At 38.3% G+C, this 15,045-nt stretch overlaps 1 long non-coding RNA gene across 1 annotated transcript; it reads left to right on the plus strand.

Moving 5' to 3' along the window:
* Positions 1–153: 153 nt before the first annotated feature.
* Positions 154–9,407, plus strand: LOC141414094 (uncharacterized). The gene is made up of 3 exons (XR_012439185.1): positions 154–402; positions 3,846–4,050; positions 8,814–9,407. It is a non-coding gene; the product is annotated as an uncharacterized lncRNA (long non-coding RNA).
* Positions 9,408–15,045: the final 5,638 nt, after the last annotated feature.

Here is a 15,045-nt window from a genome sequence, read left to right on the forward strand (position 1 = left end):
AATATAAGGTATATTTTACCGTGGGGGTGGTAGATAACGGACATTTTTCCCCTGCCATGCTTTTTTTTACATTAAAAAAATTCTCCTTGAGCACATTCAGAAGATTTTGAGCCATTTCTCTGTATGTCTTAACACCTGTTGTTGAGTAGGCCTAGATTAAAGGTTAGACCTGTGGTATTTAAAAAAGATTGAGAAATTAAGCTCTGAAGTATTTTAAAATTAGCTATTTTCTCCATTCAACTTTTTTTCACTGTCTTTTAAGAAACTTACTTACTGTCTTTGTCCATTACTATTGCTACTAAAAAATATCTGAGACTGGGTAGTTTATAAAGAACAGGTATTTATTTCTCACAGTTCTGGAGGCTGGAAGTCGAAGATCGAGGTGCTGGCAGGTTGTATCTGGTGAGTGCTGCTTTTTGCTTCTAATATTCTAAGCTGGCACTTTTCAGATGCCACCCCTGGAGGGGCTGAATGGTGGGTGGGCTAAAGGGAGAAGGGCTTAGCTAGACTCCTCCAGCCTTTCCTAAGGTTGTTAAGCTCATTCATGAAATAATCACCTCTTAAAGGTCCTACCCGTTAATATCATCACACTGGGATTTAAGTGCCAGCATATGAATTTTGGAAGGACATATACATTAAAATCATGGTACCTATCTAGATTACATCAGTGTTGCTTTTTTAGTGTATATTATCTATATAAAGGAGTTCCATTGTGACATTTCTGTACACACATATAATGTACTATGATCATACTCACCTCCTCTATTACTCCTTCTTATCCCCCTTCCCACATTTCTAGATAGTTGCTCTACCACTTGAGCCACATCCCCAAACACCCCCCATTTCATAGTGTCTTGCAGCTGAATTTTCATCATTGGTTGTTGAATCTACTACTAAGAGGCTGGTGTCATCCAATCCTTTTATTATTATTTTCTGTGTGTGATTGGGGTTTGAACTTGATAGAGTAATAATGTTGCCATTTTGTGAATCGTGGCCAAAATGGCAGCCCCGCCCCTTAACAGAAATTTCCGTGCTCTAAGACAGCCCCACCCCTACCAGAGACTGTGCTAACTTCCTTCACCTCCCCCTTCTATAAAAGCCACGCCTGGCCCAGAGTCTGCTGCGCCATCTTTCCCTGGCCAGCAGTTCGAGCCTGCCATTAAACTTTGCTCTTGGACGTGAGACTCTTCTCGTGAGCTTTCTTTGTGAGCCGTGTTTTTCCTAACAGAACTCAGGGCTTCACACTTGCAAACCAGGCTCTCTACCACTTGGGCCACACCTCTAGTCCATTTTGTGTGGTTATTTTAGAGATGGGGTCTGGTGAACTGTTTGCTTGGGCTAGCCTTGAACCTCAACCCTCCCAATCTCAGCCACCCAAGTAGCTAGGATTGCAGGTGGGAGCCACTGGTACCTGGCTCTTTTTAAAAAAAATTTTTTTTAAAGTTTTTTTTTAAAGCTAGCTTCTCTCAATGGTTGTTAAAATGAGACTGACCACATCTAGGGTCCACAGGTAAACCAGATCTAGGGACTCTGAGCTATATGGACTAGTTATATGGCTCATTTTAGTGGCAAAGCCATGTTTTCTACTCCTTTCCCCCCATTTCTCTTCAAAATCACTGTAGCTTGTCTCTTTTAAAGTTTAGCCCAGGCTGGTCTCTAACTTGTGATTCTCTCCTGCTTCATCCTCTTTACTTAATTGATTACCAGCATACCCCACTGCAACCAGCCACTGTAACTGTCTTCTGTATTTGAGGAGATGGCATTTATGACCATAAACAAGAGTGAACAGTGAACTGAAGTAGAACTCAGACCCTGGTATGCTATATAAATGAATATTTTGATCTTGATCATCTTAATAACAGCTTTCTGGTAGGAATAAAATCACATCGGTGAATCACTATGGATTTGATTTTTTTTTAAGGAACCAAGAAAACCAAAACAAAATCCAGAATTTTTCAGAATTTTCCAGTCCCAGTAATAAGATGGAGAGGGAAATAATAAGCAGCGCGGTTTGCACTATGTGTTCTTAGGGGTATGTGCACATCATGTTAGACCTACATCATGTTGTATTTGGTTCTGGTTGGATCATGATCCTGTCCTCTACAAACGGAAGGTGAATATGACACTTTCTCATGAATTCTGTATAACTCTCCTGTCATTTATTGGGTGGTCTTGCACACTTCACAGAGCATCTCTGAGTCCTGGTTTCCTCAACTCTAAACCAAGAAGAGTGAGGGCAGAGGGAATTTGACCACATGATAACTAATACCCCTTTCCAGCTTTAACCTTCTGTCTCTCCAGAGTGCTGGGCAGGGCTGAAGTTCTAATCTTAGCGATTCCCATGAGCTCTTTTAGTCATGGACTTTAACTCCATTCTCTGTAGTTCTGAGTGGAAATTGACACGTTCTGTGGTAGGACTCATGAGCACATGTCCAGTTGCATACCTGGAATATATGCAAGACTACAGAATCCCTGGACCCAGCATGAGAGGTAGAAAGGCAGCTTTCTATGACCAAGGCTGGTCTCTGTTAGATAAGATTAAGTATAGCTATAGAAAATAGAAAATCTAAAATAACTGTCTTAAAACAGTGGTTCTTAGTGTGTTTCCTGGCCAACACCATTAGCCTCACTTGTTAGAAATACAGATTCTCTGGCTAAACACACCTGATGAGTCAAAAATTAGAGCCCAGAAATCTGTTTTAGGGAGCCCTCGAGTGATTCTGGTATACAATAAAATTTGACAATCACTGGCCTAAATAAATAGAAAGATTATTCTATCATGGAAAAAAAAGTCTGGAGGAAGGCCTTCCTGGGCTGAGAAAATGTCACCAGGCACCCAAACTGATTGCCCAAGTCTGCTTTACTGAATTCAGCTCTAAATGACTGACACTTTTATCTCAAATAAATTCTACTCTGTAAGCAAAAAGAGTAACTAACCATCAAGGAAATTTAATATAATTTGGTTTATCTATTGAAAATAATTCCCAAATATGAATCCTAAAATTATCTTAAGCACTGACACTATCATTGGGCTATAAGCTTCTGAAGGTGCCATATCACTCACATGGATATATAATTGTTCATATGCTTGCTTGAAAGTTAGCTTCATTAATTCATGGCTATGTATATTAGCAATATAACATTATAAGGCCATATCTTTTGGTCATTCTGTATACTCCTCATAGCACATTACTTATCATTGAATAAGCTTTCAATAAATAATGGTTTAACTAAATGAATGACTTCATAGAGACCTAGGCAGAACACAGGTTGGGCAAAATGAAATCAAGAAATAAATGTTCATCTGAATAACTAAATTAGTATAGACAGTGACTCAAGATGTTTCAGAGTTTCAGACATTTGGTTTCAGTTGTAGATTTTTTTTGTTGTAATAGAGTTTGGACTAAGTTTATTTGAGCTGTAAACTGGGAGCTGAGACCCAAATTTCAGTCCTACCTCTTCCTCTAGGAAGGTAGCCACTTAGTTCACTTTAACATCTCATTTTCCTTGCCTTATAGACAAGGAATATTTGTAAATGCAGGAATTGGACAAGAAGGGCTAGTCTATGAACTGTCTTTTCCTGAGGGAATATGTATATGGGGCCTCTCTTTTTGGGGGACAGTGGCTGGTGGCCCCACAGTTAGGGCACATCAGGTACCTACCCTGTGACCTTACACTCCTTCAGATGCAACTACTGTCCATTGGTCTGTGTGAATCTGTGGGTCAAGAATCATGGAGTGCATCTGACAGTGAAGAAAGACAAAATGAGTTTTCATCTCTAATCAAATTGAGAAGTCATGGTGGTTTAGAAAATTGAAATAACTTTTTTTCATTTTCACATACAGCTCTGGTTTCCAAGAGAAAATATCAATATTTTTGAATGGAAAAACCATTCTTATTTGACTATCCCCTGTACCGAAGACCAGCTTGGAGGATGCCTGGTTATACAAGCAAAAAGAAAAGCAAATCACTTCTGGATCAGATCACCTCCTGCTGACAATCAGATCAAATCAACAGCATTTAATGAGCTCCTCCACGGGACAGTGCAAGGTACTTCAGAGAGGAGAGGGTGGCATGACTGACACTGCAGGTTGTCTATCCAACATGCTTTTTCTCTTATTCCCAACCAACAGAACTCCTGTATCATAGAGGGTAGTAATGCACCCACATAGAAACTACATTTCCTAGCTTCCCTGGCACCATGTATAGCCTGTGACAATGTTCTGATCATTAAGGTCTAAATGCAACTTCTGTGGCTCTCCAGGAAGCCTCTTTAAAGGGAGTTTATTCAGCCAGAAGGTGTGTCTATTTTAATTTCCTTTTCCTCTTTCTCTTTCCTGATACCTGGAATTTGATTATAGTATCTAGAGCTTCCATAATCATCTTAGATCATGAACAGTGAAGTCATGCACTGAAGAAGGTGGAGCAGAAAGATAGAAGGAATCTTAGTCCCTGTTGATTTCATGTCAGTCAGAAACTATCTCCCACTGATACCTTTTATGTATAAGAATAACTGTTGTGTTTAAGCCTCAGTTATTTTGGGCACTCAGTTATATGCTACTAAACCTAACCCCAATTGATACATGTGGTCCCTGTCCTTAGGAAACTGTGTTTCTGGGTGTTGTGTAGCCTGTACACTCCAGGTACCTGCATTTGGTCTCTACTGTGGAGTTTATGAAGCTTAGTGGTAGGGCACTTGCCTGGCATGCACAAGGCCTGTGCTTGATCCCCACACTGCAATAAATGCATGAGTTTAGCATTCTTCAATTAAGTCAATAAAGGGTGGAGTTTTGTCCTGGGACTAAAAGGACTTAGGTATTTTTGTGATTAGGATTTGAGGTTCCCCAGCACCCACGAAAGGCTCACAGGATGTTAGAACTGGAAGGGACATTAATGATGACCTGTTATAGTTCCTGCCACTCTACTTGTCCCTTTGCACTTTAGAGATGAGAAAACTGAGGCCCAGAGATGCTAAATGAAGTGTCTAAGAACACCAATACATTACAGAAAAGCCATTATGAACTATCAAGGGGAAGGTACTGTGCACTTCATCAGTAGAGTAGAAGAGTCTTTTATTCAGAAAAGGAGAGGAGCATAACATTACTCAATAAAAACTGAATATCAACATGAGGGCTCATGTGTTGAAACAAACTATGTAATTGACCTGTTTTCCTGGTGTGGTTTCAAGCTAACTCTAGGTTAGTTCAAATGAAATATCTCAAAATGTTTCTTATTTTTTATTTTTGAGATAGGGTCTGGTTCAGGCTGGCTTTGAACTCTAAATCCTCCTGCCTCTGCCTCCCAAGTTCTGGGATTATAGGCATGTGCACCACTTCTGGCATCTCTTGCATTTTTCATCCTCATTTTGTCCCCATTATTCAGAGGATATTGCAAAGAGATTTAAGAAAATTTTGATTGACACACAGAAAGTAACATGAAAATGTCACAAGCTTTATTTTAAAACAGACTTCTGGGTATCAGATCTTTTGGATTAGACTCCAAAGTGAATGCATAGGTGAGACAGAATCAAATATGTATTTATATTACCTATGGAGAAACGATGGCTACAAAGCAAGTCTGTTTGGTAGCAAATGCATCCATGAGCTCATCCTCAGAGGACAGACTAGTGGTGTATTAAGAGCTTTAGGTCTAAGATGGTGGTAAATTAAAGACAATTCTAAGGTAGATGGAATCAAGAAAATAGAAGGGGATGCGAACTAGGTGTGGCTTCTGCAGACGTTTCCTAAAGAAACTATAGCTCAGTAGTTAAGTGTTGATCTTAGCATGGAGGGTCTAAATTTTTCTTTCTTCTTTTCTTTTTCTTCCACCACCCTCCAGTGTCTATTGACTTAGCAATGGGACTTAGCATTAAGTCCCATTTAACTGCTGGTAAAATACAACCAGTCAACCCCACTGGAACCTATACTTCTCAAAGACATTCTCAATACCATATTGTAGAAAGACATTAATTGCAGAGAAATCTAAAAATATTACTTTGTTTACATGTGGGTTATAGCCTTGAAATTCTCAATATCTCCCAAGACCACCCACAGCCCAGGACTTCCTGAATCCAAGAAGAAGTTTCTTATTCCTACTTTTGTTCCAGGACCTTTTCCAGTATCAGAAGTTCTCAGAATTTTGATAGCAGATGTCTCTAGGCTCTTCTTTAATCTTGGGCCTCAGGACACTGGATCACATTTTCCACCCTCTTTTTTGGTCCCCATTTCAGAACTTCTCCTCCTGAAACCCTCCTTACCACTGACCAAAAGTTAGAATGCAGACCCTTTGGTTATAAACATGGAGCATCCCACAGTACTTGCTGTTTACAAGTCTTAGGGAATCTTGAAGGCCTGGAGGATTGTAGAAAGTCATTATCCCCTTTGCTGATTGCCCTGCAGAGCTAGGCCAAATTTAGGATCAGCTCCATGTGAAATGGAGAGTTCAGAATAATCACAAAGGTTCATTGGGACTTGGATGAAAAGCTTGACCACTGAATCACAACTCTGCATTAAACACAAAGTAAAGACAGAATTACATGGGTGCTAATCCCTCTGGAGTCATTTTGTATTTATCTTGATTTTGGCTGTAGAATGCAGGTAGGAAACTAAGTCTAAGTTGGCTCTTTGGGGCTAAGTATTCTTTTTGCACATACATAGAAAATTTTAATTAGCCGCAACAGTCTTTATTGGATCCTGGCTTATAATTCTAAGTAAAGTTGTGCATGATAGATTTTTTTATGTTACATTTTTGAACATACAGCAAAATTCACCTTGGGAGTGGGGATAAAGTTGTATGGATTTAACACATGCATATAATCTTCTAACTACTACCACGAACAGGATACAGAATTCCAACAACTCCATGAATTCCTTTATGGTACATCCTAGGTTGGTTTTATGTTTGTTTTTGGTACTGGAGCTTGAACTTGAGTACTGTGCTTGCTGGACAGGTGCTCTACCACTTGAGTCACACCCTCAGCAATTTTTGATTTGGTTATTTTAGGGATAGAGTCTTGCATTTATGCCAGTGCTGGCCTAGACTGAAATACTCCTATTTATGCTTCCCACATAGCTGGGATGACAGGTGTGGGCCACCATGCCACCAACACTTGTCATTATCTGTATTTTCAGATCTAGTTTCTTTTAAACAGCTTTGTTGACATACAATTTACATACCATACAGTTCAACTATCACTCATATTGACAGATATCACCAAAGTCAATTTTGTAACATTTTCACTACCATAAAAAGAAATTCCTTATCCTTCCATCCTTCTCCAGGCCTAACCAACCAGTCATCTACTTTTTGTCTCTATAGATTTTCCTGTTGTCAGTATTCCATATAGCTGGTATCACATAACATGTGGTCTTTGTAACATGCTTCTCCACTTAGCAGACTGTTTTGAAGGCTGACCTACGCTGTAGTATATTTCATGACTTCATTGCTTTTTAAATTATTTATTCATTTATTCATATGTGTACACATTGTTTGGGCCATTTCGCCCCTTCATTGCTTTTTATAATAAAATAATACCCTATTCTGTGGAGGTATCATATTTTGTTTATCTATTCATTACTTAATGGAAATTTGGGTTATTTCTATCTTTTGACAATAGTAGCTAGTGCTGCTGTGAACACTTATGTGTAGGTTCTTCTCTGCACACTTGTTTTCAGTTCTCTTGGTTATGAATCTGGAAGTGGAATTCTTGGGTCCTACGGTACTTTTATGTTTAGCTTTGTGAGAATTAACAAACTGTTCCACCATGGCTACACCATTTTACATTTTCATCAGCAGTGTATGAGGGTTCCAAATTCTCTATATCTCTACCAACTTGTTATTATCTGTTTTTTGTTTATAGTCATGTTAGTGTGTATAAAGTCAAAAGGTAGTTTCTTGAATTGTAATAGCCTCACAAACTATGCAAGAATGTGGAGATTTTTGTCCTTTTTTAAAAACCTTTCCCTGCTGCTGATCCAAACTTAGGAAAACATAGGTCCTGTAAAGGGGTGTAGACAAAAAAAATAAATCAAAAGGAATTGTGAAAACAGTACAGTATGAGAAACAGAAAAATGCTATGATACAAACATTATATACACTTTAGGTCAACACACATCATTTGTTCCTATGCTGTGCTAGGGCTTAAAACTAGTTTTGCAGAAATCAAATCTTCAAAATCCTTATTGTATGATGTATGATGTAGGAGGAACCTGTCATACAGTCTAGGTATCAGGAAGGCTTCCTGAAGGGAGAGGATGAAAAGTGAAGAGATTCCCATCAGATAATAAAAGACTCTAGAAGTATATGGTCAAAAAATATGCTAGAACATTTAGAAAATATTCTCCAGATGACCTTATTTTTTGCCTTTAGGAAACAATTTTGATTAGAGTTTGATTTCTTTCATTTTCTAATCAGCAATTGGTGGATTTAATTCTTTCTTGAGGAACGTAAGTCATAGCTAAGACTTTCACAAATATTGTTAGCTTTTGATTATTTGCAGTAATTAAAGGGGAACTTACAATTAGGATGGTAACAATCTGAACAGAATTCATATTTGCAATTTTTTTTATTCTATTGCCTCTCAGATGCTTCTATGTACAATGTTCTCAGCACTCACAGATCCAGCTATATCATACAGCCGAGGACACCAAGGCTGTATTCTCTTAGGATAAATCACTGGCCTGAGAAGAATAATTTTCTTTTGACAATGCCTTTTGTTCACATTTTTCCTGTGGTGAGAGATAATTGTTTGGGTTTTCTGTCTAACTTCTGCTATATGGAAAGAATAATTCTGAACTCTTTGATCTATTTTCCAGGTGGCAAAAGAAAATCCAAAGATCACCAGCTATCCATTCTTCCTTGGTACCTTAAAGACTTTGTGCCAAATTCATGGTAGGAAAATAAATTCCTTTGATGAGATAAATTCTTTTGCTGGCACTCTATGGCTTTTAGAATCAACATAGATAACTTACTAATTCATAACCCAAATAACAGCCTTGATATCATCATAAAATATACACAACAGACCAGTTTTAGATGACTTGTCTCTAGGTGGCCACCAGTGGGAAGTAGACCATAATCAAAAAAAAATAATATACTAATTGGTCAAAGTAAGAAATAGACTCATGGAACTATAATAAAACCTAAAATTTATTTCAGGGCTACCATTAGAGAATTAACACAAATTTTTTATTATTTTTTTTGAGGCAAAGTCTAGCTTTGTAACCCAAGGGACTTACTATGTATCCCAGACAGCCTCAAACTCAAGATCCTCCTGCCTCTGCCTCCCAAGTGCTGGGACTGGATTATAGATGCACTCTACAATGCCTGGTTTATTAATTTTTTTTAAATTTTGGAAAATAAGTATTCTTAGGTACCTGATTTGAATGAATAAAAACAATTTGTAATTAGTGATATGTGTGTGTTCTGTTACTATATAACAAATTATCCCAAAACTTAATGACTTAAAACAACAGTTTAGCATTTATTATGTTTTGTAGTTTCTGAAGGTGAATTAGCTGAGTGGTCCTGGTTCAGTCTCTCAGGAGACTTAGGTCAAGATTAAGCTAGCTGATACATCGACAAGGGATTAATATCCAGAATATATAGGGATCTCATAAAACTAAACTCTCCAAAACTCAATGACCCAATAAAGAAATGGGCAAATGAACTGAACAGAACTTTCACAAAGGAAGAAGTCCAAATGGCCAAAAAAACACATGAAGAAATGCTCAACATCCCTGGCCATAAAGGAAATGCAAATCAAAATCATGTTAAGATTCCACTTCACTCCTGTTAGCATGACTATCGTCAAGAACCCAAACAACAGATATTGGTGAGGATATGGGGAAAAAGGAACCCTCATACACTGTTGGTGGGAATGTAAATTAATACAACCACTGTGGAAAACAGTATGGAGGCCTCTCAAAAAGCTAAATGTAGAACTGCCATATGATCCAGCAATACTACTTCTAGGGATATACCAAAAGGAGTGTAAGTCAGGCTACAATAAAGGCACCTACACACCCATGTTTATTGCAGCATTATTCACAATAACTTAGCTAAGGAAACAGCCAAGATGCCCCACTACTGATGAATGGATTTAGAAAATGCCGTATTTATATACAATGGAATTTTACTCAGTCATAAAGAGAATTGAAATTTTGTCATTTGCTGGCAAATGGATGGAACTGGAGAACATCATCTTAAGTGAAGTTAGCCAAGTTCTGAAAGCCAAAGGCTGCATGATTTCTCTCATATGGTACATATAGACCCAATACAAATACAATCAATATCATGAAAAACAGGCTATGCTACGGGGAGTTCACTAATGGGAGAGGGAAAGTAAAAGAAGGAAGTTAGCAAGATGAATGTGGTCGATATACTTTCTATACAAGAATGAATATAGAATTTTTAAACCTGTTAAAATCACCATAAGAAGTGGACTAAGGTAAAAAGGAGAAAAATAGGGTGGATGAGCCAATTCAGGTTGTAATACATATATACATGGAAATGTCACAATGAAATTCCCTGTAAAGCTATCTTAATACAAACAAAAATGTCTCTTTTCAAAAACAGGGAATAGGAAGGTAAAACAGGTTCTGTGGGGGGGTTAGCACCAGTGGGAGGGGAAAGGGTGTAGGAGGCTGAATGTGGTGGAAATATTATATAATCACGTATGAAAATAGAAAAATGAGACCTGTTGAAACTATTCCAGAAATAGGGGAGGGGAGATAAAGGAGAATAACAGAGGGAGTGAATTCAACTGTGATACATTGTAAGAACTTTTATAAATGTCACAATGTACCCCAGTACAACAATAAGAGGATTAAATGAAGATTAAGCTAGCTAGGTTGAAGTTGTTTGATAGGGACTGGTGGATCTATTTCCAATATGAATCATTCACATAACTGGGAAAATTCCTCTTCCAGTAGAACTCTGCATAAAGCTGCTTGGGTGTTCTTGTAGCCTGGCAGCTGGCTTCTCCCAGAACAATTGATCCAGGAGGAAAGCAGAAGCAGCAATGTCCTTTATGACACAGTGTGGGGAGTCAGACGTCATCATTTGTGCCATATTTTGTCACACAGACCCAACCCTGGTGCATGTGGGAAAGGACCACACAAGTGCATGCATACCAGGAAGTGGTGGGATCACTAGGAGCCATCTTAGAGGCTGGCTACCACAAGTTATTAATACATAAATTTCAATGAGTCATTTAAAAGAAGAGAGAGTTGGCTAAAAAACTTCTCTGTTCTGGGACTCAACATCTGAATACTACTGTTAGAAAAAAACATTCCAAAAAAGTGAAGCCAAATTGTGAAATTATTGGAGCTTTTTTAGGGAGAAAGATTTATGATCAACCTCAAGGTAGACTAATAGCTATGGAGGAACATCTATAATTAGCTTGATCCTGCCCTTCACCATGTGAGCATCGAGCCCTGGGGTCTTGTTACCCTTCTCAGACCTTCTGAAGTATGTAACAGGCCTTCAACAGTTATGCCATGTCGTCTCTTGTGTTGTTTTCAATAGGCTACCAGAGATTTCCAGACATTTCTACCTATGACTTCTCATGTTCTCTAATGTCATATGCCACATCCCCATGGGGTATTCTTAGATCACATACACTTCCCATGCCTCTGGCTGTTACCCCACTTCTTTATTTTTTAATTCAAGAAGAAAATAAAAACATTGGAATATCAGTGAGTGAGAGAGGCGTTATCATCGGGGCAAACTCAACTCAGTTCTGATTTATACAAATAAGTAACATATATATATAAATAAAGCATGAACAGGCTGTTGCGCTCAGCTATTACTAATAACAAATCCCTTAGTCCTGTGGCTGAGGACTTCAGCAAGGACTCCAGTTTGGGGAGTCCAAATCTGAAACCTGTTTCATGGAAGGCTTGCAAGCGTATGCCATTAATTGTAAGGTAAGCCTGGTGAGAGGATCCCCTTGATTTGCCCTTGTCCATTTAAACAGACCTACCTGCCCCAGCAAATGGCGTGTGAGAAGTATCTAAAATCCAGCTGTGGATGTTGGCTTGCCACCTCCAGATTTTTTTTCAGACTGTCTACTGTTTTCTGATTTTAACATGCTGTTTTTGTTCCTATATTTCTTTGTCGTCCAACACTGCTTTCTTGGTACTTTGGTTCCTAATAGCCATTAGATCCTCATGCTCTCTGGTGGTGGAGATGTGTTTGTTGAATTCTGGTTCTGAGCAAGTTTGGCTGAGCTGGGACAAAGCACTCCTCTCCAGCGGGAATCTATCCTACAGCCCTCGTGGCCACAGGTGGGGAATCACATACTAATTATTCCACACAAACACATCATGACTCCTAGAGAAAACATGTCATGGTTATTAGTTAGGATCATTATTGTAATTTTAACTCAGAACTACAAGAGTTAATATTTGTTCCTTCAGGCTTTTTTTTTTTGTTCTTGTCCTAATAAATGAGAGTATTTATGTGGTAACCTTGCTTCTCTCCCATTTAACAAATGAGAAAATCAAGGCTGAAAGGAGTAAGCCACCTGGTCACAAGTTATGACAACAGGATGAAAACCCCAGTCTCTAACCCTGAGTCCATTACACTCCAAATACTGCCAAAAATGTCAGTATAAAAGGTATCATGGACCCACAGTAATTAGTGGATTATTTGATTAGAGTGCTTAATGAAAACTGTGAAGAAGAATCTTTAGGAAAAAAGAATAATCTTTTGAAAAAAACCCAGAGTTTTTGAAGAGAATGTGTGATGAGTTTCACCATCAAGATTCTAATAATAGGCTGGGATGTAGCTTGGTGGTACAGCACTTGCCTAGCATGCGTGAGGCCCTGGGTTCGATCCCAGCACCAAAAAAAGAAAAGACAAAAAAAAAAAGATTCTAATAATAGTCTTCAAGTATTAGAAAATTAAATTCAAGTTGGCAAGTTAAGCTGGACAGTGGCAAAAGTGTCAGAATTACAGGATATTGGGGGAGAAAGTGCAGTTGTAGTACTTCATGTGCACACTTTTAAAGTACAGTTAGAGAAGGGCTTAACTGCAGAATGTTTTTACTCTTCAAATACTGCAGGAAAAGCATTAACCTTGACATGTAGGTCCCTGAAAGTTTCCATATTTTGTAGACTGTTACAGCCTGAAATGTCCTTTGAGGGCACTAATAAATGCTTATAAAAATGCTCTGTAGAACATGTTTGTATTTAACTTGGAGATGTTGTCAGCCACCTCTTGTAGTACACCTTTTAATGATAGAAATCTCTCTTTCTTTTCTAGACCTGCTAGCCTTGAATTCTTCATTCTCCTACCTGTACCTGAGTACTGGAATTATAGGTGTGTTCCCCAAGCCTGACTTAAAGACAGAAATATCTGATCTTGGGTGTCAAAGGGCTTCTAGAAAACTGTAAATTTCTAGCCTGTTATATTTCCTTCTTTGACTTTGTCTTATGGTTTGCATCTCTATGTACTAACTTTATCCTGCTTTATTTTGCAAAATTGCTGAGTTAGGATTTTATCTTTGCTTTGATTGTCCTCATGTATATGTATATGTGTGTGTATATACATGTATGTGTGTGTATACATATATATATATATATATATATATATACATAAATACATATGTATTCTGTTGCCATACATATTTCTGAAGTCACTCTGAAGAAAATAGATGAATGAATTTATAAATTAACCTGGGGAGATTTAATAACTTTATTTGTATCTACAAAGGAATTTTCAGCAAACATGAAATTTATTCTTATTTGGAGAAAATAACTCATTTGCTTAGAAACAGGCTTTATCAACAAAGAGTGAGTACAGATAGAAAATAGAAGAGGGTACAGCCGGGCCCCTAATTTCCAGTCAGAGCCCAGAGAGTGGCAGGCATCTGCTCCTGGAAGCCACACAGTCCTCAGCACAGTGCTGAGAATTTGTGGGGCTTTCTGAAAGACTGGATGGGTGACTGCTCTCAGGAGATTACTTTGCCTTTGCTGAGCTTTATTTCTGGGTTGGCAGAGTGTGTGGGGAAGAAGAAAGGGTTCTCTCAAGAGTGATTGCCAGAGGCAGAACAGCAGAGACCAGGGTTCTCAATGTGTGGTCCTGCAGCATCCCCAGGGACTGTGCTAGAAATGTACAGCCCAGGCTCCAGGGAGATGCTGAATCAGAAACTCTGGTAGTACAGCTCAGCAATCTGCATTTTAATAAGCCTCACAGATAATTCTTCAGGCTCTGGTTTCAGAACCACTGGGATATAGAGGTTAAGAGATAGGTTTGCAGCCATAATTCCTTTGTACTTACCAAAAGTGCACTTGGAAAGTTGTTTGATCTCTCTGTGCTTTGGTTTCCTTATCTGTAAAATGGAGATAATTATAGTCCCACCTTCAGAAAGTTGTTATAAGGATTAAATTAATGAGTACACTCAGAATTGTGCCTAGTAAAAATTTAATCAATATGAGCCATTGCAACCAGAAGACATAGAAGACATGCTGCCATGAAAGAATGGGTCTCTCTCTCTCTCTCTCTCTCTCTCTCTCTATATATATATATATATATAAGAACTTCATGAGCCTTTCTGTAATACACTCTTCCCTGAAGAACTGCTCTAGCTTGTTGTACATGTTGCTTTGAGGGAGCCTTGAGTTATAAAAAACTTAGTTCTCTTTCTTAGCATCATTATGAACAATCCCTGATCTATGGGGCAGAGAGCTGATTCCTTGTTTGTTTTGGAGGAAGAAACCCTAAGTGTTTAAGAGAATGTGAGATTATTCACAATTCACACACAAATCTCAGAATAATATCCTTTATAATTAACTTTAAATATTTTAAAATAAATTTTAGCCTCACTGGATTTTCTGTATTTGGGGAAAGAATCCAGAGAGAACCAAATTTGATGTTATAACCTTCCTCCAAAGTTGGGGAATCACTGTTGCAACATTGAAATGAATTATTTTCCCCAGAGTTGCTACAGAAAAGTTCATCCATACAGCTTTAGGACAGCTGATGTAGGTACATTGTGATTCCCATTCTTCCAAGGTTTGAAACTTTCCCAAGACAAAATGC

This window comes from Castor canadensis, chromosome 11, assembly GCF_047511655.1.
Source record: "Castor canadensis chromosome 11, mCasCan1.hap1v2, whole genome shotgun sequence".
Classification (NCBI taxonomy): domain Eukaryota; kingdom Metazoa; phylum Chordata; class Mammalia; order Rodentia; family Castoridae; genus Castor; species Castor canadensis.